Genomic DNA, 27553 nt, shown 5'->3' on the forward strand with positions numbered 1-27553 from the left:
TCTTCTCACAGATGAGAAACTGCTATTGCAGGAAAGGTTCTGCAAAGACAACCTCTTGCTGTAAGGGGTTTGCTTGAACTTTTTGAAATTTATCACTAGTAGCAAGTTACTCACAATAAGCTGTTTTCAAGGCTTTCTGAATGAAGATTATTAATCCAGATAAATCAAAGACATTCTAAGAGAAAGAACAAAGAAAAGTATACATTACAGTGGTGAAAAGAAAAGCAGCTATTGAAACAGCAGTGGGTGATGTGTACACTAAAATCATGGGGGAACGGACAACGTGGTGCCAGTGGGTACATTTACAGTGGATGTTGCTTCATCTCTGAAGAAGCTGTTGCTCTGAAAGGATCAGCAGCACTTGTAGTGCTTGGCATGCTGACCTAAATCAGATTGACTAGAAAAGTGAATTTGCTTTAGCTTGGGTAGGGAAAAGGGACACATTTTTTTATATGGCAAATCTCTTTGGGGATCTGAATTATCTGCTTTTCCTTGCAGTCATAAGAAAGATGTGTTCATCTTCTGTATCTGAGCATGGTTAGTGGCTCCTGAGGGAAGGAAAAAGATGTTATCCTTGTTGCCTGGCTAGTATTTTAGGAGTCCCTGGGGCTGTTCCACTTTTGTGTATCCTCAAGAGGGCAACCATCACATGCAAGCACAAGCAAATCAGTCAGAGACTGCTCAGAAGGAGGTGAACATAGTAAATGATCCTGTCATCATCATGCACAGGTCCTAGAGCAGATTGTACCGGGAAGATGTAAACACTACAACTTTCAGGAGGAAACAGAGCCAAGAATCACTGAATACAAATATGACAATAGTTCTAAAATGGGTGTAATAACACAGCAAATGAAAAAGTGCAAGCTTCATTATTTCTTCTGAAGAAATATTTAAAATAAAGATGAGATTCAGAAGTAAGGAGATACAGAAGTGTCTGCGAAGCATCTTTCAGTTATAGTAAGAAAGATTATAGCTATACCTGCATGGGAGATTTAAAACTTATTTAGCAAAGTATATTATTCAAAATGTGTTTTCAAGAATAGTTGTGTTTTTTTAATCTCTCCTATTTCAAGACTTCATGTAGATAAATTGAGAGCAAGTTTTGTTTAAGAACAATGTTTCAGTAAGATATCATTGTAAGAGTTCAATTTTTAGTAATAAAGAATAATTAAAAAAAAAAAAAACAGAACCACCTCTTGTTCTAAACAGACCTAATAACTTAAAAATGTGGTTTACTGTTAACCTCCGTCCTATCTTCCAGTTTTGATATCCGTGACACATTTGCAAATGTTACTGAGACTTCAGTGGAATTATATCCTCCAGTCAAAACCAAGGTTTCCAGGCTTCCCAGTAGTTCATCTGTCCACAGAAGTCTCCAGACATACATAGACTGCTCACTTCTGATCTCCTCTGACTAAAATACAATCAATACCTCATCATCTTTTCTTCTAAACAGTAGCTCACAGGTTATTTAGCTTTAAAATACCACTATTGAGACTGTCACTGTCAAAGGGAATGACAGGATTGTCCTGCACTAATGTGATTCTGTTCCTAATGCAATGGCCTGTAGAAGCAGACCATGTCCGTCTTTCATGTTATATTCAAACTGCGTTCCAGCCTTCATCCATTCCTCTTAGTGAGGTGCAATTTTTAGTTCTGCTACTGGAAATGAAGAAACTGAAAACTCCCTTGATAATCTCTTGCTGACCATCTCCAAAGGTTACACAGGTGCTCTTATTTAAGAGCACCTCCTAATATGATCTACAACATATCTACAGATGAATGTCAGTCATCAATTAAATCATTTCAAAATCGATGTTCACTATTAGAGATATTTCCTTTATTCTGTTTTTAAAAGTTTTCCTCCATTAAAGTCTAAATGTTAATTGTCTTGGGATAGGAAATGATGGTATGCAGATAGTGTATTGTTGGGATACTGAGTGGCTTACTCTTGTAACTATTCTACCATATGGGAATAGGAAGGATTTACACACATTTACTCCTGCTCAATCTGATTTAATCTTGGTTTTCACTATAGGCCAATTTTCTCGTGCTCCATCTTCACAAAGAACCAGAGCTGCTAAGGTTCAGTGCTATTATGCTTTCTAATGTCTGTGCTCTCCAAAACAGCTTACTCTAGTAATGACCTCTGTATTCAGATCACCTTGTCTGTAGCACAAAACACACTTGCTAAGCTACACAGCTCAAGCACAATCTCATGTTCAAAGTTTACTTTATATTAACATACTTTTGCAAAGCTGTTGGCAACTGCCGAATACTTTTCATTTCTATTGAAATCTGAGAAAAACGTAATTAGCACCTCATACTAAAAAGAAAACATCTTGTTAGCCAGCCAGGAAGTGGGCAAACACCACCTTCCTCCAAATAAACAAAAACCTAGATGTGGCCACAAATTCAGAACAGGCTGGTGTTACCAGCCATGCAGCACTGTCACAATTAAACTCCATGACCTAACATTTCCACTTACTCTTCGAATACAGCTTTTCAGATGCTCAAATTATGTCAGTAAATGTTGTTTGGGGTGAGAGGCCTTTGAGGGACCTCTGCTAAAATAAACTAAGCATCACTCACAACAAAAAGCATGCAAGTTGCAGATAAACTTATAATTCAGGAGTCATTTGTTGTACATGCATGCTGCTCAATTAATGTAGCAGCGTTTTCTTATTGTAGCTATTAGGAAACAGCTTTCAGGAATGAAATTCTGTTAACAGAGAAAGCTATTAAGTGAACCCATATGTCGTTAAATGTGCAGGTTCACTTTCTGGAGATTGCAGCATGCTCTAAAGGCCACTGGAGCATGGATCCCTGGCTTCCTCCATTCCCAGTGGAGTCTCAGATCTGCTGAGTTAGGGTGGGGAGACTGAGAATGCAAATTACTTACCCCTGTCCTAAACCAGAGCAATTTCAACCACCAGAGGCCTCAATCCTGACACACGGGCTATTCAGAGCTGTTTCTTAGGTACTACAACTTCTGCACACCATATTTTCTTTTTTCTTTACTAGACTATCTTCAAGGTCCTTTTCAACCCAGGCCATTCTATGATTCTTTGGTGCTTATCCTGAGAAATGGAGTCTAATCTACCATCCAATCTGTGTTCTTTTCTCATCACTCCATTCCCCTCTGCTTGATTTTCCTGCTTGCACAAGTCTCTTTCTCCTGTATTCAGATCCACAAATATTCTTAATAAATATTTAAAGGCACACATGCATACACTGAAATCTGAAAGAAGCCAAAGGAATTGCTTTTTAGAAGTACATCAGGGGACTATCTATTTTCTTTTGTTTAGTACCTAATGGTGCCCCTCACCAGTTATTACCGCAGTAGCATTATAGTGCAACTGCTTTCAGCCACGGCAACTGCCCTGGCAATGGCTTGCATGTCTGCAGAAACTGGCAGGTAAAATAAATCAGAAATGTCACAAACATGCACTTCCATTACCCTTAAGTTCAACCATTTCTGTGGGTATCTAGGTATACCTGATAGCACAGTGCAACTCAGCAGTGATTGCAAAGAATTGTCTGTCGTCATTGTGTGAAAAGGCACAGAATGGAAGTCCAACATGCCCTTTACATTCCTTCACAAAGGAAGAATTTTTCATTTCATGCATCATTTGCAGCTACCTTCAACAATTCAGCTAAGTCAATACACACCCTTGATGCAAAGTTAAGAAAAAACCCTGAAGCAAACAGACAAAAGCAAGTAATCCAGAATGACAAAGCACAGTTAAATCTTTCTCCACTTCACCCTCTTCTTGCCACATACTACCTGTAAGCATCTATTACTACATACTGCTTTTCTGTATTAACTTCAGTGATCATGGAAACACCCTGAAATGAGTACACATGCAACTCAAGCACATTCACTTAACACAACTTCAAGGCAATTTGTAGCATCTTTGTTTACTCAGATACTTTATGGTTCAAACTGCTCATCCCCCTGTGGTACAGACTAGAGGACATGTAATCTTCAATAGTAAGTAGAAAAACTCACCTGAATGTTTCATTACCACGACCTCTGCCTCTCTGAGATTGCAGTCAGGACAAAGAAGGGATAATACAGGAGTGCTGATGTCACGGCACAACAGCATAGTCCACACTCAGCTAAAACTGGCATCCTCCAAATTTGCAACGTATCCCTTTTTCCTCAAGTGACAAATTCTTGAGTTTGGAAATCAAGTCTAATGAGATCAAACGGTGTGGCTATGGCTGGAGAATAACTCATGAAAGTGACAAGTAAAGGTAGAAGCTCCACAGAATGCCTGTAGAGAAGAGGAATATTTGGGGCACAAAAGGTAGTGAGGTCACCAAGTTAATAACGTCCAACTTCTCCCAATAGTGGCTTACTTAAAAAGCAGGGAAAGTTGTTCCAGAAGTTGGACAACTGAGGTAGGACATTTGCTCCCACGATTCTTGATTATTGAGGCCACATTTACGTGATAATGTGTATGATGTGCAAAAGGAACAGTCTCTTCTGCCCCTCCATCGCTCTTGGACATGGCACCAGAATGTTAAAGTCAGACAGCATGGGAAATACTGCAGTGGAACAGTCACAGAAGCCACCTTTGTGGACAGAAGAGTAAATTTTCTTACTCATCACAGCACTCCTTAATTATAAACGGCTTTCATTCTCAACACAATTTACACACTAGTTATAAAACAAGTTTATAGCAGACCTCTATAAAGTAGAAGATACATTCACTGCTTGGGGAAATGAAAGGGAAAGCCTTGATTAATCACTCCATGTAAAGGGCATGCTGGACTCAGAGACTGCTTGAGAAAGAGTTCTTGGAGAAAAGTATAGACAGTGTTCTGGGGGTTAATACATATTTTTTTCCTTCAAGTTTTCTCTCAAGAGACGTCTTTCCTGCTAAGAATTCCTTCCACTCCTGCTCTGCCCTCCTGCTTCAGCTGAGCACAAACATTTCATTTCCTTTCCTGCCTAGTGGGATGCTGAGAAGATGTGGTCTCTGAATTGGTATATGTTTCAGCTGGTCCATATTACAAGCAAAATTTATGACACATGCCAGTGCCTCAACTAACTGATTGGATACAGCCAGGGAAATGGAGAACGCCTCAACTCACTGAGCTTCAGAAAATGAACTTCACTTAAATGATGTATTGTTGCTTTGCAGTAAAAAAAAGGAACACCTGGTTTGTAGAGTAGGGAAACAGAACAAAAATGTAGCATTCAAAAAAATGACTGAAATGGGACTGGAAGATACGCTTTTTTTTTTTCCCTGCACATAGGAAAATACACAACAAAACAGTGCTTAAAGTTATAAGCTGGTATACCTGTTGCTTTAATTTGATATAACTGCATTGGTATGTCCACTAATTCAGCTTTTATTTGCATTAACAGCTCCTGTACTTCTCACAGAACAGACTTCAACTGATACTTCCCATGTCACTTGGAAGATGTGCTAAGAAATTACTATTGCTTTTCCTACAACACTAGATAATGACTTCTTCAGACATAAAAGTCATTTATATTGTGCTTTTTGTTTTTGCTTATCCCACTGTACATCTTCAGTGCAGATGCACTGGATACGTCTTGAAAAAGCAAGAATAGAACTGACTCACGCAAAAGTCTGTTTTTCTAATGTAACTTCAGTGCAAAATGGGTTTGCACGTATTAGAGTTAGGAATGCTGGATATGGAACATACATTTCATTCAGCTAAAATAATAGAACCCAAATTGGGCAGAGAGAAGCAGGGAGGCTGCAGAAGAAGAGTGAATGAGTGGAGAAGGCTCAAAGGTAAGCCTTAATATCTTGAACTGCAACAGAGAACATTCAATGCAAAGTCTGCATGTGTACCTGCAGGACAGATAAGACCTATAGTTTGGCATACATACATAAGTAACATATATACACCAAGGGATGCATTTTTAACAGCAGGATATAAAATGCTGCAATACACACTGATTTGATTTCAGAATGATACAGGAAAAAACCCAAAACACTGCAGTAGATTCAACATGAATATATAAATACCATATCATTTGTCAAAGCCAGATCAGCCCTTTACCATAAAATAAGCAAACATAGCTAACTGACTCTTATTTACATGCAGACTTTTTGCACTCTGTGCTGTTTAGTAAAAAAATCAAAAAATTTTAATGCTCAATAAGAGTGTTAAGGGATCTCAGCACAAATACCAGAGAGGTTCCCAAGAGTGCAGAGGTGCCTTACGGCTGTCCATTTCAAGTGTGTAAATAAACGTTTCTGGCATCTGAGCACTGGTGTGGAGCTGCTGCCAGAGAGCATTAATACAGTGTCTAACAATCCTAACTGCAAATGCTCCCCCCAGTTGGTCCAACAGTATTCATACAGTCGCGGTATCCTCATCTTCACTGGGAAAATGATACCCATTTGGGTCTGTATTGATCTTGGGAATCACAATCCATTCTGATGCACATCTTTGAAAGAACAATTACTTGCTGCTAAGTGCTGCTCCCAGATGAAACCTACTCTGAAGTGAACAGTACTCAACCACCCATCCCTCCACAGAGTAGGATAGTTCTGCAATACCTTTTATAACTTTTCACTTAGCTTGGCTGTGTTTTCAATTTCTGCTACAGAAGAGACTGACAGCAGAGTGCAGTGAGCAACAGAAGAGTACTGGCAAACCCTCTAATCCCACTGCTTCCAGAGACAGGCAACAGGCTGCAGTGCACAACACTACAGATTTAGGAATTACAAACACTGTTTTCAAAAAATGGTGGAAATTAAATAGTATTAACACCAAAAAAATCCCATGTTTTTTCTTTTTATTTTAAATATTCCATTTATAGGTTCCTCAATATTTTACTTGGACAAGAGTCCATTGACTCTTGCATTGGATTCATTGACTGAAAGCATTGCTTTCTCCTGTTTGCATGCCATTAGGTGAGTTATCTGCTAAGTAAGCCATTGCCAAGGCTGCAGCGGAAGCTCCGCTCCACATATCCACCTGCCACCAGGAAAATCAGAACGCACCCAAATTCCTGGCAGGCTGTCAGGTCCAAAATACTCCAGCAACAATTGTGTGCAAGCAACTGGTACCAGTATAGAAACCACAATACGCTTCAGAACAATGCACCGACCACAACATGAAATAAAATGGTCGGATAGTTCGTTCATTATTAATGCAACCAGTCTTTATTTCCTTCTCAAGACAAGTCTGGGGGAAATAAAAAAAAAGTGTATCAATAAATATGCTTTTTAAAAAACACTGGATAAGAAATTATCATACCATTATTGTCAACACAGCTACGGAAACACCTTGAAATTTGTATTTCAATGCAGGAAAGGAACTGCTCATATGCAAATTGACAACAAATATAATAACAGTGATTTCTTGGTATTACAGAGAAAAACAAGACAATTTCAAGAGGCAATTTGGAAATAGGATGCTAGACACACTGCTGTCACCAAACCAAAGATTAATTGTTTAACAAAGGCCTGGTGGTCATACCAACAATTAGCTTCTGTTTCATCATCATAATTATAGTGAGCAATTGAAAAAATGCAGTCCAGGCAAAGACAATTCCTCAACTGTTGATTCCAAAATAGCAGCCTATTTGTCTTTTGGAAACAGCAATCAACTGCAGCAGCATTTTCAGAATAAAACCCCGTTCCTTTTAAAAACAGTTAACAAAGCCTCCATTTATTCTGGAAGAGGAGAAAAAAGAACTAATATTTCACCTTTAGTTCTATTTTCATATTTACTACAATAATTTGTACAGTCCCTTTCACATATAAATTTATCTATTTAAACATGGTTCTTTCCCATGGTCTAGCTATTGAATGTGTAATAAAGCATATAAGACTGGGAAAACTGCCTATAAAGCTACCTTGTGATGCTCTTTTATACATACAGAAGATGATCAGCAGAATATCTTTGATTATCACTCCCCCAGAGGTTAACTTGTCAGTAACGCTAGTTAATGACAAATTAGAAAGCCCATTTGCATCAGAAAATGGCTACATTGAGTAAAGCTCACAGAACTGCAGTTTGAGCTCTAGGGAATGCTTCAGCCCTCGTGGACGTACATTTGATGCTGGACCAGATTTGTATTTCTCCCTGACAACTCACAGCTTACTCGTACAAATCCTCTACTGTTCCTCAGAAGAAATAATTTGTTAATAACCAAAACAGTGAAACAGCTACTGGAGATGTTAGCCTGTTACATTTGCTGCTTCAAAGTAACCCAAGAAATGCTTGAGGTATCCTCCTCCTTGGCAGATACCATCCTACAAGATTCCAGTTTCATACAACTACAACTGCAAAATAATTCATATATAAAAAAAAAAAAAAAGCTGTAAAGAAAAGAGCAACAACCCATAAGATAGACACCAAGACAGACTAACTCTCCCATCTCCTGGCTCCCAGGAAAGACTTAGACCACAGTCTACTCCATGAAGTTGCACCTAAGATGGAGATGGGTTATCCCAAAGGAAGGGCTGTGCCAGGCCAGCATCAGAGGAGCTGTAGCAGCACAGACCATGACTGCTCACATGTGAAAATATCCCGAACCAGGGCAGCATGTGACCCACTGGTGGATGATATCTCTGTGCTGCCTGGTACAAGATTAATGCTACCAGTGTACAACCTATGGCTTCTGCTGTAACTCTAATTTTCTATGAAACTCTCTTGTCATATCCAGTAAAAACCAAATTCTCCTGTAAACTTTTCAGCAGCTCATCCATCCTCAAAGCAGTTTCCAGCTACAGGGACATCCTTCAGGCTTCAAACTACTGCTTTACAGAATAACTGCTGAAAGAAGGGTAGGGGTTCGGCTTCTGAGTTGCTTCAAGCATTTATAAGGAATTAGAAAACCAAACCTGAATTTCACACCATGTGAAAACATTCATTCTGTTTCCATCACTAAAAGCCTAGTCCTGGAACACTGACGCCTTTTGTACAAAACACAAAATCACAAGAGCTTGCCACAGCTTCAGGATCAGCATACCCACTTGTTGGGGTGACAGCTGCCCCCTGTAGTACCTTGCAGCGCTCTGTACACTTGAGTTGTTCTTTTAGTCTTTGTGCTCTTTCCCAAGAACAATATTAAAAGCGCAATAATCAAGATAACTTGTTCTGCAAGTAGTGACACAAGCCTTTTTCTCTATTTGGCATTCATTTTGTCAGCCTAATTAAGTAGCATCTGTACAGCACTGTGAAAATAAAAAACACAACTGAAGTGCTAAGCGTTATTATTAATATTAGCAGCAGCACCATTTTGCTCTATTGAATGCATTTTCCAACAGACTTGCTACAGAATAAAATAGTCAAGCCAGCTGAACTGGCATGCTATAAACTCAAAATGCACTTAAATCTTCTTCACCATATTTGATTACAGCAATCCAAATGGCTGAAACATCTGCATAGCTGTGCACTTTTTTTTTTGTCTATTAAAAAATGGAATCTCACATAGCATGATCTGTTCTACATTTGCCAGCAAGGTAGATATAGCTTTGCAGAACAATTTCAGGGTTGTTTATGAAAAGGATTCTGAGATACTACAATGCTGAAGACTACCTCTAATTTGCATATATCCAAATATACCATCAAGAGAAATAGCTTCATGAGCTCTTGTAATTACATCTTCCACATCTAGCACAAAAAATCCCCAAAACTACTTATGGTTAAAAGGCACAAACGGTTCTCAATAGGCATCTGATCCCTGTTGCCCTCAATTTAAAATATAGCCTTAACTTGTAAAGGCAAGAGCTTGTGGGACACATCTTTCTTCATTTCCATTTGGTAGCTGCTGGTTTTGGCCGTGGCAAGAAGATATCAAGCCTTAACTTTCTGAATTAGTTTCTATTGCAGAATCAATGACTTATCCCCCACTTTGGCTATCTGATGCTATCACGCATGCTAACTCAACATATGAGTCAGTAGCTACATTCAATTCAACACTCACCATAAGCATCTACCTTCACCTGATAGCAAGAAAGTTTGCAGCCTCCTTTGTAGGCATTTTTGTCCCACCACTGCAGTCGGTATGTGCTCTGACTTGGTAGTAGAAAGCAGAACCCATGGTCTTGCAAGAGACTAGTCCCTCAAACTCCTACGTGTGTCACTGCTACAAAAGGCATGAGTAGACAGCAGGGGTCTGAATTGACACCGTTTTGGGCACCTAAGGTTTGATCACAACTAAATACTTTCTTTATTGTCCTGCAAGAATTCCCTGCTTACTGACTCCTATGTCATGGTGGCTAATTAAAACAAATGCAATTGAAGTTCAAGTTTGTACTTAACAGATCACTCTCAGTGACAATGGTTCTGGCCAGACTGGTAGAAGCAGGTTCCATAGGAAGGAAATGATCATCATTTAATTCAGTAGAAGAGCACTAACATAAATTCAGACTACACTAAAATCAAGGGGGCTAAAATTAAAGCCCAGGTTGCAGGAGCTGCCTGATGTAACCAACAGCCAGGTAGGTACCCCAACATCACCAGCAAATTAGGTCAAAGAAAGCCTAAATACTTAAGCATGAATCAGTTACTGGAGACAAGTCCAGGAACTGGGAAACTGGACAGCATTTTTTTCCTCTGTAGTGATCCATCAACTGTTTAAAACTTTCATACAGGTTATGTCCCAACACAAGCAACAGAAAAGGAGAGCAACTTTGAACTCCAAGGAGATGACAAAACCCAGTATTCAGTCCAAAATACTTTGTGGCTTTACTTCTCCTATGTACTTCACCTTCCCCTTCCAAATCCCCTGACAATGAGATAACAAATCCCCCTTCAGGATGCATAATAGCAGAAAAGAAAGATCTATGTAATTCCAAAGCTTTGCACTGCAGCGTGCAGCCGGTGCTAAACTGCTGATGAAGATCCGTCTGACAGCTTTCTGAATTCTGAGAATAATTTCAGAGAAGACCTACTAGGAGACTGATTCACAAAGCAAAGGCAGCTCTTTTATTTACAGGGTTCAAAGGAAGGACCCTATAATAGCGTAACTGAGTACTAATATTACAAAATTCCAGAAAATGAAGGGGGAAAACATGCCTAAGAAACAAAAAACCCTCAGAAAATCACTTATTAGAACTCAAACCAAGAGAAGCTGGTCTTTGAATACAAGACCAGCATAATACATTTCAAATCTTCAGTCAAATGGTTGTGCGTTGTTTTTGTTTTTCATTTTTGCATATGAAAGCTCTTTTTAAGTTTTGCTATCATCAGTGTAAGCTTCAGATGCATTGACTTTGACTTAGTAAACAATAAATTAAAAATAATTGCATTTTCTACAGATGCGTAAAGATGCTTTTAAGGAGTTATTGCTACCTCCCCTAAACTACTTCAGGAGGGAACAGCCATCTAAAATTGGCAAAATTGTGGTTTTTTGTTATTGTGTTTTTGAAGAAAGAGCATTTTGTTGTTTGTGGTTTTTTTTGTTGTTCTGAATGACTCTTCTTGGGGAGAAAAGGAGGACAGAACAGAAAAGAAAGCTTAAAAAAAGAGGGGAGATTGGGAGATAAGGGGAGATTAGGTAGCAAAATATACTTAAAGAGCTCTCAAAAAGTATATGCTACTTCCTAATTCAGACATGAGGAATTAAACACATTTTTAGAGGTGCACTGTTTTGGAACAAGTAGAGAAAGTTTTGTACATTTCATCTTTTTCAAGTACAATACTTTGAACATTACTCATTTTAGTTGCCTCCTATTTGTTTTCCAAAGAATTATTTCTTTCAATTCATTATTTAGTGTTTGGAAGAAGTACAAGAACGCTCTTCTCCAAATGAAAAGCACTTCAGTAATATTCCTTTCCAGCAAGTTGAACTTCTGGTCTCAGAACCACCCCCAAAAAGCCTAACATCCCAGCAGCCAAAACTCCAACATCTTCCTCCCCTTGAAGCAGCAGGAGCACGCTCATTGAGCTACACAATGCTTTCCTCTGTGCCCTGTGAATTGTACCAGCTTTCTCTTCAGCTAGATAGCCAACACACCACTTGTGCAAGAGAACACAAAAGGAAGGGGCAAAATCTGGGGGTCGGGTGGTAAGCAGTGGCAGTCTAGGAGAGGTGCAGCCAGGCTCCACCCCTTCCTGTCACACAGCTGAATTGCCTTTACCTGTGCTCCCAAGGCTGACTCAGTCCTCGCCTCAGGTGATCAATCAGTGGTTCAGGCCATGACTCAACAGCCCCCATACACTTAACCCCTTTGCAGCATGAACCAATGACTGAGCTAGCTAGAAGGTGAGCCTTCCCTAATACAGAGGTCCGACACATCGCGACATTTACACCATTGTCATGATGCAGGTTGACACAATTTAAGACAAGTGATAATTGGTGTATGGCAGAGGTTCATGCTCTTTCATGGGCCAGTGCTTGATGATGTCACTGGAGGCATGTAGTCATGTGGAGCATGTCCATCCTATGCTCCATCAGTCCCATGCATACCATCACTGGGCATCGCACATGATCTCACAGCAACACCGGAACTCTGATGGCATTTCATCCCTTGTGGTGATTCTAGAGGCTCACAGACTCACAGTAATATAGATGTTTCAGTGGTACCAGGAGGGGAAGGTCTGCCCTCCAGGGCAAGATACAGGCCGTATTTCTATCCTGGGTCAACACTTCTGCTTGTACTGGGGCATGCCCTGGCCACCTGTACCGTATCCTTTGGCCAGATACGCGCAGCTGTACAACTATGTCAAGCTCCAAAGGAGGTGTCCTGCCACATGGACATGATGGAGGTCCCTTTAGCAATGAAGATTGGAATGTTAGCCACAATATCAGTAGGCCCTGTACCAATTACCAGAGGGACTACCAAACCTCCCAGCTCCAACAATCTCCCCCAAGGTGCAAGTAGGCCACACCACTTTGTTCCTACCTGCACCTTTCAAGGCCATTTTATTCTATGGGTACCTGGTTCAAAATTCTCAGGGGCAGGGAGCAGAAGATTATTTTCATTGCCAATCTAGGGTTTATACCTGATTATCAGTGCCTGTAATTTGGATTCTAAGTGGGGAGGCCCATGTTGTCTGCAGCATTTTCAGGGCACTGGGTCTGCCACCTCCAGGTCTTTCGTTCAGGTCCCACAGGGTTTCATAGAATCTTTTCATCGACTCCTGCAGGGACTGGGAGTCTGTCTTCAGGGCAGCCTTAAGAACACCATCATAATGTTCAGTGAGGCCTGCCCCCCGTTGGATTATATGGCAGATGGAATCACCATTCGATGTTATTTTCTTCTGCCCAGCGTTGTATCATCACACCTACAAAATGTGTCCCTTGGTTGCTCTTGATGACTTCAGGTGTTCTGTAGGCAGACATCAGCTTAGTAAGTGCCTTGATGGTATATGCCTGGTTTGCTCTTGATACTGGATACACCTGCATCAGCCCACTTGTGGCATCGATGCAAGTCAGAGCATATCTCACCCCCTCAGACCAAGGGAGGGGCCCAGTGTAATCAACCTGCCATCACTGGAAAGGGCCGTATCCTCTAACAAGGTGGGCTGTTGTTTTGATCAATAATCTCAGTCTTACCTTTCAGCAACAGTCACAGTCTCAGCATGCCTGGATGATGTCAAGTAGCTGTATGGGCAGCCCCCACGCTTTAGCAGCTGCCCACATTGCCTTTTGTCCAGCATGCTGTAGCTTCTGATGTAACCAACTGGTGATATTCTCAGATGGTGAATTCTCAATCCATCGAATTTAGGCCCATGTGTCCACTTCATCATTTCTCAGTGACTGTAGGGGCTGGTGACCAGAAACACGGTAGACACATGCACTCCTGTGTTTAACTGTATTCCATATGTCTAACCACATATCTCTGCCCCAGATTGGTCAGGTGTGGACAGTCATCCCACTGTGCAATCCAAAGAGCGAGCCCCCAGTACACAGCCCAATTATCTGTACAGATATTCAGGATACAATCACTGGGTTCCTTAGTTATAACCATCCACACGGCGCACAGTTCTGTCCATTGGCTGCTCTGACCACCCCCCTCGTCAAACCAGATTGTCTTGGTGGAGGGATGGCATGCTATTGCTCTCCACTTGCTCAGGTTGCCCTTGCTGGATCCATCTGTGTACCAGGCATTTTCAATAATAGGGTATTTCCCCTTTTGAACGGGACTCTTCTCTGGTGGAGCAACTAACGTTTCTCTTGGTGCATCACTGTAACACATCACTGGGCCTAGGATCTTCTGAAGTTCTTCTAATGGTGATGAAGACACACTACTCTGGCTGAGACAGACAACCCATGATGCCACGGTTTGCGCCTGAGCTACCCCGTCTTTGGAATTTGAGTCAGATAGTTTACCCAACCCTGAATCAGCAAGGTGGTCTTAACTACAATTTCAGCAATTTGAGTTATTGGATCTGCTGCCTGTAATGTGGAGTAGGCAGCCAATAAATGTTTTTCAATCATACTGTATCTTTCTTCTGCTCCGTGCCAGACCTGAGACCAGAATCCAACAGGGGTCTGAACAGAACTCTGGAATTGCCACATACCCCAGACAAAGCCATCCTGAGTAACATGAACAGCCAATTTGGCTGGGAGGCTAGGAACAAATATACCAATGCCTGGGCTTCTTTAACTGCCAGTTTTGCCAGTTGGAAAGCATCCTGTCCCATTCTCTCCCAGTCCCATAGCCACCCCTTTTCTGTGAGTCTGTACAATAACCTCAGCAGCCACGCTAAATGAGGTATGAAAGGAACACCAGTATCCCAGTACACCTAAAAACTCCTGCAGCTGCTTAAGGTGTTATAGGGTTCAGGCATTCCCAGTCCCTACATATTACAGCACTGGGTAGCACTTTGGTCTTTCCTGACCAAACTACCCCCAGGAGTTATAAGGACAAAACCAGACCTTGCACCTTCTGAGGATTTGTAGCCCATCCTCATTCTTGCAGATAGGTAGTTCATCTATCAGCCACCTGTCCTACTGCCTCCAGTGAGTCAGTTGTCAACAGAAGATCATCAATATAATTATGTAAGTTAACATTATCAGGTTTTCTCCAATTAGCCAGGTCACACACCACTAGAGTACAGCAATATGTTGGTAAGTGCATGTACCCCTGTGGCAGAACCTGAAAGGTCCACTGCCTGCCTGCCCACGTAAACGCAAACTGATCTTGCCATTCTTCAGCAATTGGAATACTAATTATTGGAATTTACTGATATTGGAATATACTAATACTATTGTAATACTTGACCTGTGTTGCTGACTCAGCCCTTGCCTCCAATGCTCAGTCAGTGGTTCAGGTTGTGACTCAACAGTTCCCATACACACGGTCATTACCTGAGGGCTCACGTCAGCACAACATAAAGGCTAGTGTATGGTACTTCATGGTCAACCCCACACTGTAACTATTAAGCTTGTTTAATGTGTTTTCTTTCCTTGATATGACATCTTAAAGCCTAAGCAGAGTTCAAGAAGCTCATTTAATTTTAATGTATTTTATCCCTCTAACCAGAACAATTTTTTCTTCAATTACCTTTAGCAGAAATCTAATCTAGCAAGCAAGTACAGCAACAGAATATGTCATTACGAATGATTTTTACAATTTTGTTGTTGCTCTGATTTATTATAGTGTCAAGCTTTTTTTCTGACTTTGTTTCTTGATTGCACTTTTAGGAAAAAATGTGTCTTAGAATTTGCAACAATTGCCAGCAACATGTACGTAAATATTAGGATGTAGAGAAATAGTTTCAATAGCCATTTAAACAGGATAAAACACCTGCTTAGGTTCTTAGCATAATGAACTCAGGCAGTTTACCACTGGTTTACAAAAATAACACAGCTCTCTACAAAACTATTACAGTGTATAACTGATACCCAGAATTTAAAGAGGGACAAATACTTTCTGGCAAGGTCATAAAAACAACTATTGTCGGAAATTTAGTCTTACATCACAGAATTATACACATAATCACCAAGCAATAAACAGTAAGTTGACAACAAATGCGGTTATTTTTTTCCTCCCTTCTTTCTTTTCCCTTCTGTTAAGAGATTCAAGTATCTCTACACTTGCAAGTCTCACAGGACTCAGCAGACCCCAAGAGCACAACACTGAAGGACTTGTGTGCATCTCCAGCACATTCCCCAGGGCCTCATGCAGCCCCACATACTACTTAGTGTGCACTGAACATTTTCTCCACCACTTTTCAGGCTCAGGGTAGATGAGTTAAGTCAGGCTCTTTCTAGCCTCCTACAACCAGCCTAGCCAACAAACAGGAATCTCTCTGGTAAGACCAAACACAAACATCACATTAAAACTAATATTGCAAACAATATCATCTTTTCACTTGCAAAGTTTTGTGTAGATATACACATGCAGCTCTGAGAATATTCTCTGGCCTTGATTTCTGTTGTTTTACTTGCGCATAATTGGAATAAAACAACGTATGGAATTACATTTCAGATCCAGAAGAATTACAGAATGCAAAAAAGTATGGTTATATTACTTGTTTCTGAGATATAAGTAATGACACGTAAAAAAAACCTCAAATTCCACCCCACAGCAAAAGTTACTTCACTTACTGCACGGAGCATACAGAAAGGAAGGGGAAGATGGTGACAGGAGCAGTTATTCAGAGGACTTGAGTGTGAAAAAACAAAATTTTGACATAAAACTGCTAGTTAAGCACAGAGGGGATGCCTGCCAGCCTGAGCAGCCGGGCCAGAAGGCAGGCCCATGGGGCAGCTAGGTCTCAGCCTGGGGACCCCAGCACCTCACACCGGGGGCACGCTGAGTATAAAAAGAAAAAAGCAAAAAACAACAACAATGTAGAAACTGAGAAATAAGTTACTACAAAATGAACCCCACCACACACCTCTGATAATCACAACACCTCCAAAATTCACTGTTGCACAATCTTCACACACCCACAGGTGGCCGCCTCCATTTAGTGAAGGCGGTTGCCAGAGCTGGCTGCTCCCTAAGATAGACACCAGGGCCCAAGTGAGGCACAGCGCAGAGCTGCTCGGAGGTCCCTCTGCTCCAGGCCCTTCCAGCCAGCTTTTGTGCTCCTCCAGCTGCATGCTGCTATGGTAAACAGCACTTGGAAGCCTCCTTCTCCAGCTAAACTACTCAAGCAATATAAAACAATGCAGACAGACCCTCTCCCCCCTAGTTATTATGGGTTATTTAGTTTTCTGGATATCAAAAGCCAATGAAGGTTAACACTGCCCTGATCACTAAAGTAAGCATGCTGTACTAACAGTGAATTGCCAGTAAGGAGCATCTCAATTCAGTTAAAATATAATTATCATGTTTTGGTGGCTTTATCAAAGTCTTGTAGTCTCAAAGTATCACACAGAAGATCTCTGCTTTAAAAAATTGAGGGAAATGATTAAAAAGATCAGCTGAGGTTTGAATTTTTTTTTTTTTTAATGAAGAAATCCCTTAGATTTTATCAGGCTTAAAAAAAAAAAATAATCAAAGATGGAGTCCTATTTCAGAGGAGACTTTGTGGTTTTATTTTTAAAATTAATACTTACCAAAACATTACTTTAAGTTGTTGTCAGGAATTGTCTCCTTTTTTCCCCTCAAACCCCCAGAGGCAGTTTCCTAACATCCCCATTCAGTAAATAAGTTGTCTAAGTGGTGCCACGGTTTTCTGTGGAATATAAATATCTGACATTCAGGTGGCTTCCTTTATTAGTACCCAGGTAAATCAAGGTCATTTCACTCTGCAGTTGTCCATGAAACATTCATCACATGGGAGGAATATCACTAAGTTCGTATCAGCAGCTTTCCAGCAAAGGCAAAAAAAAAAAAAAAAAAAAAACAATTAAAAAATGCATCTTAAGCACTTAAGCTTTTTTTTTCTTCATTTGTCTATTCCCTAAGAAAAGTGTGATTTAGAAATCACATTTCTTGACTAATTTGTTTTTCCTTAGATCAGATGAACACAAGGCACTTCAGAAGTGCTCATGTGGATAGCAACTCCTCTGCAATCGGCCTTGACTTTCTGAAAGTTTGGAAGTTGAAATGGGAGAGAAAGGAAACAGAAAGCCAGGAGATAACACACCATTATCTCTTGTGGATTCAGGAAAGCCAAACCACAGTTTCTGCAGGAAACGGCTGAAGGAGGCACCTGGCTCCCAGAACAAGCTCAGCCCTTGCCCCACCACAGAGCAACAACTGCTGTAAAAGGCCCTTGTGCACACTTCACCACTAGAGAATCAAAACAACGCCTGAACACTGCGCAAAATGAAATGATAAATCATTGTCCCTTGGTAGCCTGAAGTTTCCATTTCATAAACAGCTGAACACCCTGAGCATGGGATATCACACTCCCCAAGGTTCAAACAGGCAAAAGCAATTTAGCAGTTGTTCATATTCACTAAAGACTGTCTTTAAATGCTTCACAGTTATGTGTGATACTGTGATACATACACGTTTATGTGGGCTTATTAATCACACCGGCAGAGAGCCTTCATAGTGATGATTTTTAAGCCTTCACAGAGTAAAAAGCAACTACTCCAGTTTCCTAGAAACTGATAGGAAGATCTTAAATTGTAGACTGTATATTTCCACTGCTAGTCTGATGCTTCCTTCTAAGTACTGAGCAGAAGAACAGCAGTTTGTATGTAAACCAAAAGCCAACCGCCCTCTAAACCAGGGACTGCAGGCTTTCCCTTGCACAGACCTTGGAATATAGTGTATATCCTTTTGTAGCTAGAACTAATAATAGACCCAAGCTTCCAGTTACCCTTTGTTTAATCTCAGATGCTACTCAAGGGATGGAAATTTCTATCCACTTTTGCAGCTCCTTCTTAGCTTCTGAAAAGGAAGCTCAGCATCTATAGTATTTACTGCCCTCAAGAGAGGCCTCTTGATGACTTCTGATCCTTCCGATTATATTACCCACTGTGCTCCCCACATACATGCAAGAATATCAGTTAAAGCCACATCTTTACTTTACAGCTCTAAGAGGGTATCACACAGAGATTGCCATATGTTGGTCCTTTCTGCATAAACTCAGCTTAATGCACTGCATCTTTCCTTAAAACACATGGAATAAAGATAATGTAAAAGACATTTGGAGTTGTCTGATAGCAAAGCGGAAGCGTTCAGCACCATTCTGCTTTGCACTATGTGTGAAATCAACATCACTCCAAATTACAGATTTCTTTAAGGGCAATTTGCTGAAATAAGGGGAGGAAGGTAGAGCTTGTCACATTTTCCATCCCTTTGCAAGTGCTCTTAAATAAATTTAAGATAGAGACTTCAAAATTCTGCAACATAGATTATGTTCTGAATTCTGTTAAAAAGAAGCAGACAGAAGCAATGAACACAAAAAATTATCTGGACATTTTATCTTTGAAGAAGTGATCTGACCTTTGAGTAATGTTTCCCTCATAACATTTTCAGCTATAGCTTTTAGCCACTGATGATGAGCCCTGCCTTCTACGTTTCTTCTTAAAGAAAATGTTCCTATATATTTGAAACTACTGCATAAAAACTACTAAGAAAAACAATATTTTGTTATTCATTTCCTAACTGAGTAAACTAAGCCTTGGTGAACATAAACAGTGCAAACACACATTCTGTTGTGTTCTTCTAGTGTGTGCAGGTTTGATTTCTTTAGTTTTTTTTTGTTTTTTTTTTTTTTGTAAATCTCAGTTGCACTACCAAGGATGGAAGGAAACCTCAAGTAGATTTACTCCAAAGTGGTATTGAGAATTTGTAGTTTCAGAGAAGAGCAAAAGAAAACTTAACTGAGTACTAATATCATGTAGTATGATCCAACACACCACAGATTACATCATCAGGAAGTGGAGTTATGCACAGCATACGACAACTAGCAATCAGACCCACTCCGCATGCCTGGGGAAGTTTATTTTCACGAAAAGCTGGGATTAAAATTTACAGAGAAGCAGTTGCAGAACATCCCATCCATTTCTTGCTTTTAGCTAGACTGCAAGCAAGTCTGTTACAGTGATTTTTAATGGTGCGATTTGAACCTGACAGCCAACTGCCAGCTAAAATGAGAGGAGATTACCTTTTGGCAACTGCCCTCTCCATTTCCTAAACAGAATGACCTCCAACCAGAGCAGTAGTGAAAAATCACAGCTGTCTAATCTTAAATGAACCCTGTGGTGAAAGAGCAGTGGTTCATATTACAAGTAAAATACATAAATGCTTTGAGAATCACCATCAGATTAAATGCAAAATGCCACAGTGTTAAAAAGAGTAGCTATTGCACAAAGAAATGCTGTAGAAAAAGCTTAACGTCAGGAGCAGGCTAATGGTCTTCTCCATTTCTTTCAGATCCATGATGATATTGTTTCTCTTCTTCACCTCCTCAATACAGATCATGTTCTACAGATTTTCATCTGCACCAAAACCGCATACATAGGCTGCTACTTGAATCATTACCTGAGTTCCTTTACGATAGCTTCCCTCCTCCCTCCAGTGGCCACCTTCAGCTCTCCCATAACACAAACAACCCAACTCGAAGTAATTCACCTAACATTCTATTTCCAGCTCTCCTAAGAGTTTGTCACAGAAAACAGTTAAGCAAATTATCCTGATTGTTGTCTTGTTTTCAGTAATTGTTTCTGAATAGGAGAAATTTCTTTGATGTCTCTGCTCAGCTACCCCTCCAAAATAAGGCTCTTCCTCCCATTCCTCTGGTCTTTCCCTCACTCTGAGGTACCAGACTAAAGCTCTTCAGAGTTGCTCTGGGGGCACTTAATAATACTGATGACACTACCTCTTTCCAGAGGGGGCCACAAATCTGGCTAAGGTAGATTTGAAGCACATTGGACAGCCCTGCACAAAGCAGCATCAAGAGTGAAACAAATGGGAAAACGCTGCTGCAAGTCCTTTCAAAGAAAAACCGCAGCAAGGTGTGAACCTGTGCCCATCAAGCTGTTTTTGAGCATTACAAAACCAATGCTCTGTGTTTTGTTTCCGCATAGTAACAGAGCACTGCTACTTATCTCTGCACCATCAAGCATTTTTGACTTAATGGCATACCATCATCTACTTGGCACCTGATCAGATGCCATGCTGATTATACACTTGAGATGAAAGCTCCTTCTGTGAGACTGCTGATTTCTTTAATGCAGGTCACTGTATCATGGTCAGTTAACACACTGCTGCCTGTACTTCTGCAGGCACACGACCTTTCCGGCATTCATGCCCGGGTGCTGCTGAATGCTTGCAGAAAATCAAATTTGAATACTGCCAGAAAAGCATCAGATAGTAGGGAAGAGTTGCTATTTGATCCAGACAAAAGGGATATGTGAATTTAGGTGTCTCTCAGACCCAGCTGGATTCAAAACAGCAACCTGGCATCAGACAAATCCTTTAGCTGAACATAATTGTGGCACTACAGGATTCACTTTGCACAAAGTTGTAGAACTGCATTATTTCTAGAAGAAAGGAGGAATGCAAACAACTTTGCATCTACATACTGATTTCTCCACAAAAATTACCTCTCAGTATTTATTTTCTTTGAAATAAATTACACATTTTTATTACAAAGGACTAAATCTTTGTATCCTCCCAGCTTCAGTTAAACTCCCCTGTGTGGCAACAGATAAAGGATGTTCAGAAATTAAAATGTGTGACTTGTATAAATACATAATGAAACAATTGGCAAAACATTACAAAAAATAATATCCCTACTGATGGAATAAAGAATTTGAAGTCCCTTTAATAACACTAAACATTTGGTCTCTACAGAAGAGAAAGATCCTAAGAAGCTTAACAGCATTAAGAGAACAGAATAAACTACTGTTAACTTAATTTCCTTTAAAAAAGTTAATCCTGCAGCACCCATTTATATTTTTCTGACTCAGAGGTACCACTATGATTCACTTTCATTCCCAGCTCCATTCCATTAAATGGGGTTTAGATGTGCCTATGAGACTGTTGATTTATCATTCCATAAATCCCGTATTTTTCATTTTTACAGATCAGTTCGTTTAAAATCTTTGTGAGATGATTCCGTGCTGGGAAAAGTCTATGTTTTTCTTCTTGGAACAGCAAAAGAAACCATATGGCTGAGCCTACCATAATTGTGCCAGAAAGCACTGGAGACTTTTTAAAGGCTATTTTTTTTTTTTAAATTGTAAAAAAAAAAAAAAAGTCAAATTCAATTTCAGAGCTGTTGCTGAAAATATTAACTAGCTTTTCCAAAGACACTTCAACTGAGCAGTGATTTTGGCTTGAATTCTTTTGGCTCAGAAAGACCCACAACCTACCAAATGTCAGTCTTTTTGCTTTTCACTGTCAGAAATCACAACTAGTGATCATGCACTTCATCATATCTCAAAGCAAGAAATAGTACAAGATGGATATCCAAATCCAGTGTGTGACAACAGGCTTCAAAGAGAGAAAATATTGTTCCTATTGTTAAATTCACTGCTGCTCTTCACTTTCAGTTCAGCTGGGATAAACATCTGATTTGTCCACAGCAGGAATTAGAAGCATAACCTAAACAACTTCACACTTGCTTCCTCTCACCTTACCCACATTGACTCAGAAATTCATCACATTTAAATACAAATTTAGAGTGTTCACAACAGCTTTTAAGAGATAACAAGAGATACCTGCAAATGTCGTGATGCCTTCTGGAAATAAAATATATTCAGAAGAACCATTTTTCTGAGAGTAACTCAGAAGTAATTACTCATTATCAACAAACAGGAGATACTACCAGCTGCTAGATATGCTCCATCATCACAGAGACACATCTAAATGTGTGACCATGACACGGGGGAGCTTCTCCCAAAGGAATTCTGACTGCATGGGAGTTTTGTAGGTTGGGGAGGCCTGTCATTTGAGCAGTTCTTAACTCTACAAACTCTGAGTACCCTGATTAGATAGACAGCAAAACCCAAGAGCTTTGTTAACTATCCAGATATCAAGATCAGTGAGGTTGGATATATGAAAAAAGATGCTACAGTAAGGATGGTGAAGCATTAGAACAGACTGCCCAGTGAGGCTGTGGATGCTCCATCCCTCAACAGATTGAAGTTCAGGCTATAGCAGACTCTGAGCAATCCTATCTAGCTGTAGTTGTTTCTGTTCACTGCAAGGGAGATGGACTGGATGGCTTTTAAAGCTCTCTTCCAAATCAAATGATTCTATGAACTCAACACCTCACAAAGTAGACTGAAAGTTCATCATCACATAGATCTTTTTCCCATCCTGTGCAGAACAAGATGCCCTCCCATATGCAAGCACAAATTGCTCCATTTTACTTGTAAAGCCACTGTGTGCATCTGAGCAATACATAGATTCTGAGTTCCTCCATGAATAACTCAGAAAAGCAAGTCACAACAGAAACTTACACTTCCAGCAAGCCATATGAGAGTGTAAGGATCTAGGGTCATTAAAAATTGCTTGTTCAAGACAAGTGCAACAATGCTTTAAAACACTGGATAGGATGATATAAACTACAACACATGATTTGTATCAGCAAGGCATCATTGCACACAGCATGCCGTTCAGCATGGTCCATTAGGAATCTCCCCTGAGGCTGCACAGGAGGCTGTGCATCTAGGGACAAATGCTCAGGAGATATTAAGGGCTCTCCCTGATGACAGAGTTGACTTAAGTCCATTTACATAGTAAGCACAGCATACTGGGATGCAATATTTCTGTCCCAACCTCGGGACAGCCAGTGCAGCCAGATAAAGCTGCTAATGCAGTTTCTTTGTGTGATAGTCCAGCTCCAAGGGGCAGCTCAAAGGCAAAGTAGGAGTACTTCACCATCCCCACAGCTCCCACAGATGACCTTTACTCTTCACCTGTAAGCACACCAGCACTGTGGAGCCACAGTTCTTCACTGCTTGCTGTGCACAACAATGGCATCCACTGCACTGAACTACGCGCAGTAAGTCCAAAGACTTCGAGTGAAGCTGTGCTGATACTTCCTGCTTCACAAGCCAGGGCATGTCCCTGAGGCTTACACCTAATTCATGAACACCTCACAATAGGCTGAGCAGGGCATCAACAAATCCCTGTATGACAAACCCTGGGACAAGCAGCAATAGCTCACATAGAACACACCACGCAGTAAAGTCAACATTTATTCTCTTAAACTTCAGAGCTGGATTTCAAAGGACGCCACTTCAACCAAATGCCCGTTTGCTAGCTTATACAGTTCTGCGAGGAAAAAGTATTTAGCAATATGTCTAGCTCTTATCTCATAAATTTACTTATCCCCATCCCCTTATCTTTCTGAAGAGGTCCTAAAACATAGATATTCCAGCAACATTTTTGCAAGTATGAGACAAAAAGGAAAGGAGAGAGGCTTATCATCCTGTAAGTAACACAGACTCTGGCTTTTGATTTGTATGCTTCTGCAACAGGTGCTAGAAAAAGCAAGAAAAGATTTTGATATGAAATATTTCAAAAGGTAGTGAGACAATCTAAACAAAAACCGGAAAAAGAGCAAAAATAATCTATATTCATAAATGATGGAAGACACTGAAAAAGAAAATCCTCATGCAGCAAGAGATATTGCTCTGTAATATCTGAAAAACGTAAAAATGCATTACTTCCTACACACATTCACACCATTAAAGAGTTTACTTTTCGTATTCCTTGGGATCTAACTAAAACACATTTTGGAAATATCCTTTTTCCTAACTCCTACAGTGGACCTCCCAGACTCTCCCATAACTAATTTCTAGCAATTTAGGACAGCTTCCTTCAAGCCTGCCACTTGACCATAAGTATAAAAGAACATGCCATTAACTGCTCCCCAGTTCATCATCTTGCATTTTGTTGGGAGAAAAACTTACTGCAAGGAGATCAGAAGCTGCTGGTGCCTAGCTGGGTTCTGCACTGCCTGCATTCATCAATAGGGAAAATAAATGGATATTTCTGGGATGCAGAAAATTTGTCTTCCTGTAATAAGCAGGATAATTAGAATTTTCTTGAAAAAATTTGGAAGTCAGAAATAAGTGAGAAGATCCAATTTAACTGCCAACCAACCTCTGGCCAAGACCAGGACCTCCAAGTCTCAGTTCTGTTTTAAGTATGGTTCCTTCAATTATTTTCTTCTTGGCTGGAAAACAAGTGAGGTTTAGCTCTGAGTCCTGCTTTTCCTCAAACAGTGCTGCAGGAGCACGGCAGAGGAAGCAGTGGATGCAAGTTTGCACACCCCCACAGTTGAAGACAGTGGGATTTACTTTTGTATTCTGCTCCTCAAGAGCTACCTGCAGACCAGAACCCTGTCTCCACCTCCTTACTCTCTGCCCATAGATTTGTGCACAGCCTCCTTCCTGGCTTTATTCCAGAAGTGTTATTTCACACCTCTCAGCATTGTGCCCTTGTAGCAACCAGAGTGACTTCACAGGCTCACACTTGACAAAAGAAATCCTTGCTACAACTGAAGTTTCAGTTGCTTGCTGCAACTTCAGGGAAGCTGTAGGAACAGCATGCTTGCAAACTGGCAGCCTATCAGTTTTAAGTCCTGAGTTTTTTTTTTAAACTCACCTTTACTAATTTGCTTACAGTAGAGAACCTGAGATGACCACAGTGCAACCATAAGGGGTTTGAAAAACTCAGTTTACTTATGTTTAATATTTCATATCTGTTTAATCAGCTGTAGAGTTGTAACTTCATTGCCTCCTTGAGGAGTGAAAAAATTCCTGTCTCCTGAAGGTCACATAAAAGTTTAATATGGATACTTCCTGAGCACCCACCTGCCTTCATATCAATATTACAAACAGCCAGAATAGAGGAAAAGAGAATGTTGCCCTTGTTTTTGGTTTAAACATGACTTTCTAAAGACAATAAGGCAATGATAGCGCTGTCTAGGTTAAGAGTTTCTCGTTTTGCTTTCTGAACTGATACACCAGTTAAGCCATTGCATATTGAGGAAGATCATAAGAGCCCCTCATCCTGCCACCAAAAAACAGATTTTTCTTTAATTATCATACCATACATTTCCGCTAAGAACACATACAGCTGTAGGTTCAAGAAAAAACATGAATCCCTCAACTAACACTGAGATTCTTCATTTTCTTTATCCTAAAATGCAGGCTGTCAGAACATCAGTCTTCAAATTGTGCATGTTCAATCACTAACATTAAAAATCCCTAAACTCTCCCAACATACCAGTTCTAGTTCAGGACTCTTGCAGGACATGTTTTTTCTAGAAGGATTTTTGAATTTACATTTACACTGCAAGTTTCTCATTAATAGATAGTAGAACTAAGGTTTACCTCAAATTTGCCATCTTTCCTAGAACACTCATTTTCTCACAGCTCAACCTATTTTAAACAGCTCATAAAGAAAAAAAAAAAAGCCCTTGCATCTTCCTGTGTAATAGATTCTTCTTATTCTTTATATCAAAGAACACCTAGATTCTTGAGCCCAAGAAATCTCAAATGAAGATAAAAAGTAGAAGTGCCCTTAGTGAACAACAACTATGAAATATTGTTTCTGAAGTAAGAAAGATTCACCAAGTAACACAGAAAATTTACCATTTTAAATCCTTAAGCCACTAATAAACTGTAAAATACTAATACAACATACATAAAGAAAGAAAAAAAATACCTCTAGTTGGACAGAAGAACAAAGAGCCCATCCAGTCCACATCAACAGAAAACACTCCTCACTTTGAGTTCACTGTGGGTCTCATTTATAGCCTCTGAGCCCTCATCGTTTACATGTTGAGCATTCGCACCTGGTTCCCTCACTGGCAACTAGCAACAGTGGTCTGCCCACAGGTGCAGGTGATTTCTTGCTTCGTCTTTGTGTGTTTTTTAAAGAAGCATGAAGGCATTGATGAAGATATCTTCAGAATGAAGACAAATGAGAAGAAAGGTTAAAGCTGCTACGAGGAAATAGCAAACTCCACGTGTGCTTGAGAAGTAGCATAGAGAAGGATGAAATAATGGCAACATTCTAATCTTTTAAAAAGAGAAAATCAGAACTTCCACATTCATATGGAATCTTGTAGGAGTACATTGAACTATTAGCAGTAAAAAAAAATTGCAAATGCTTTCTAGGAAAGTGCTTTAAAACAGTAAGAAAAAAAGAAATGAAGAGTTTCAATGAAGACTCAGGAAATTAAGAAAACATCATGGGAAAAAGGGCTTGTATAAAGTCAGGTTTTCCAAATCTTATTCCAGCAAAATCTGTTTGCAAACATAATATTCTTTGATAATTTTAGTGGTGGTCAGAACAGGTTCAAAGCTATGGAGGCAAAATTAACACAGCTGAAACCCACCCATTGGAAACTTCAGTTACTTGGCACTTGCCATCCTATGATTTTTGCTAAAGTTCATCTACATTTGCATCAGAATTTTTTATTTTTTTATTTTTATCTGAGTGTGACCCAATGCACAGCAATTCTTGCAGTTTCTGCTTCGTTTGAAGCTCTTGCCATTGGCAGTTTATCCAGGGCAGTCCTGGAGAGTGCTGGGCATGGTGCCATGGTTACTTGTCTACCATTCCTGGTTAAAGCATTTTAGGGTTTAAGTGACTGGAGTGGGTATTATATACCAGCATGTTTTTGAAGGCTCTACGCTTATTCAAGGGGTTTCAAGTTGTTAGGGGTTAACAAGTCTAAGACAGGCATGCATAAGGCCAGGACTCAATACACG

At 40.1% G+C, this 27553-nt stretch overlaps 1 long non-coding RNA gene across 1 annotated transcript; it reads right to left on the reverse strand.

Moving 5' to 3' along the window:
• Positions 1–26548, reverse strand: LOC125696570 (uncharacterized). Its single transcript, XR_007378415.1, has 3 exons — positions 26502–26548; positions 115–175; positions 1–39 (listed from the first exon to the last, which is right to left on the reverse strand). It is a non-coding gene; the product is annotated as an uncharacterized LOC125696570 (long non-coding RNA).
• Positions 26549–27553: the final 1005 nt, after the last annotated feature.

This window comes from Lagopus muta, chromosome 8 (assembly GCF_023343835.1).
Source record: "Lagopus muta isolate bLagMut1 chromosome 8, bLagMut1 primary, whole genome shotgun sequence".
Classification (NCBI taxonomy): Eukaryota; Metazoa; Chordata; class Aves; order Galliformes; family Phasianidae; genus Lagopus; species Lagopus muta.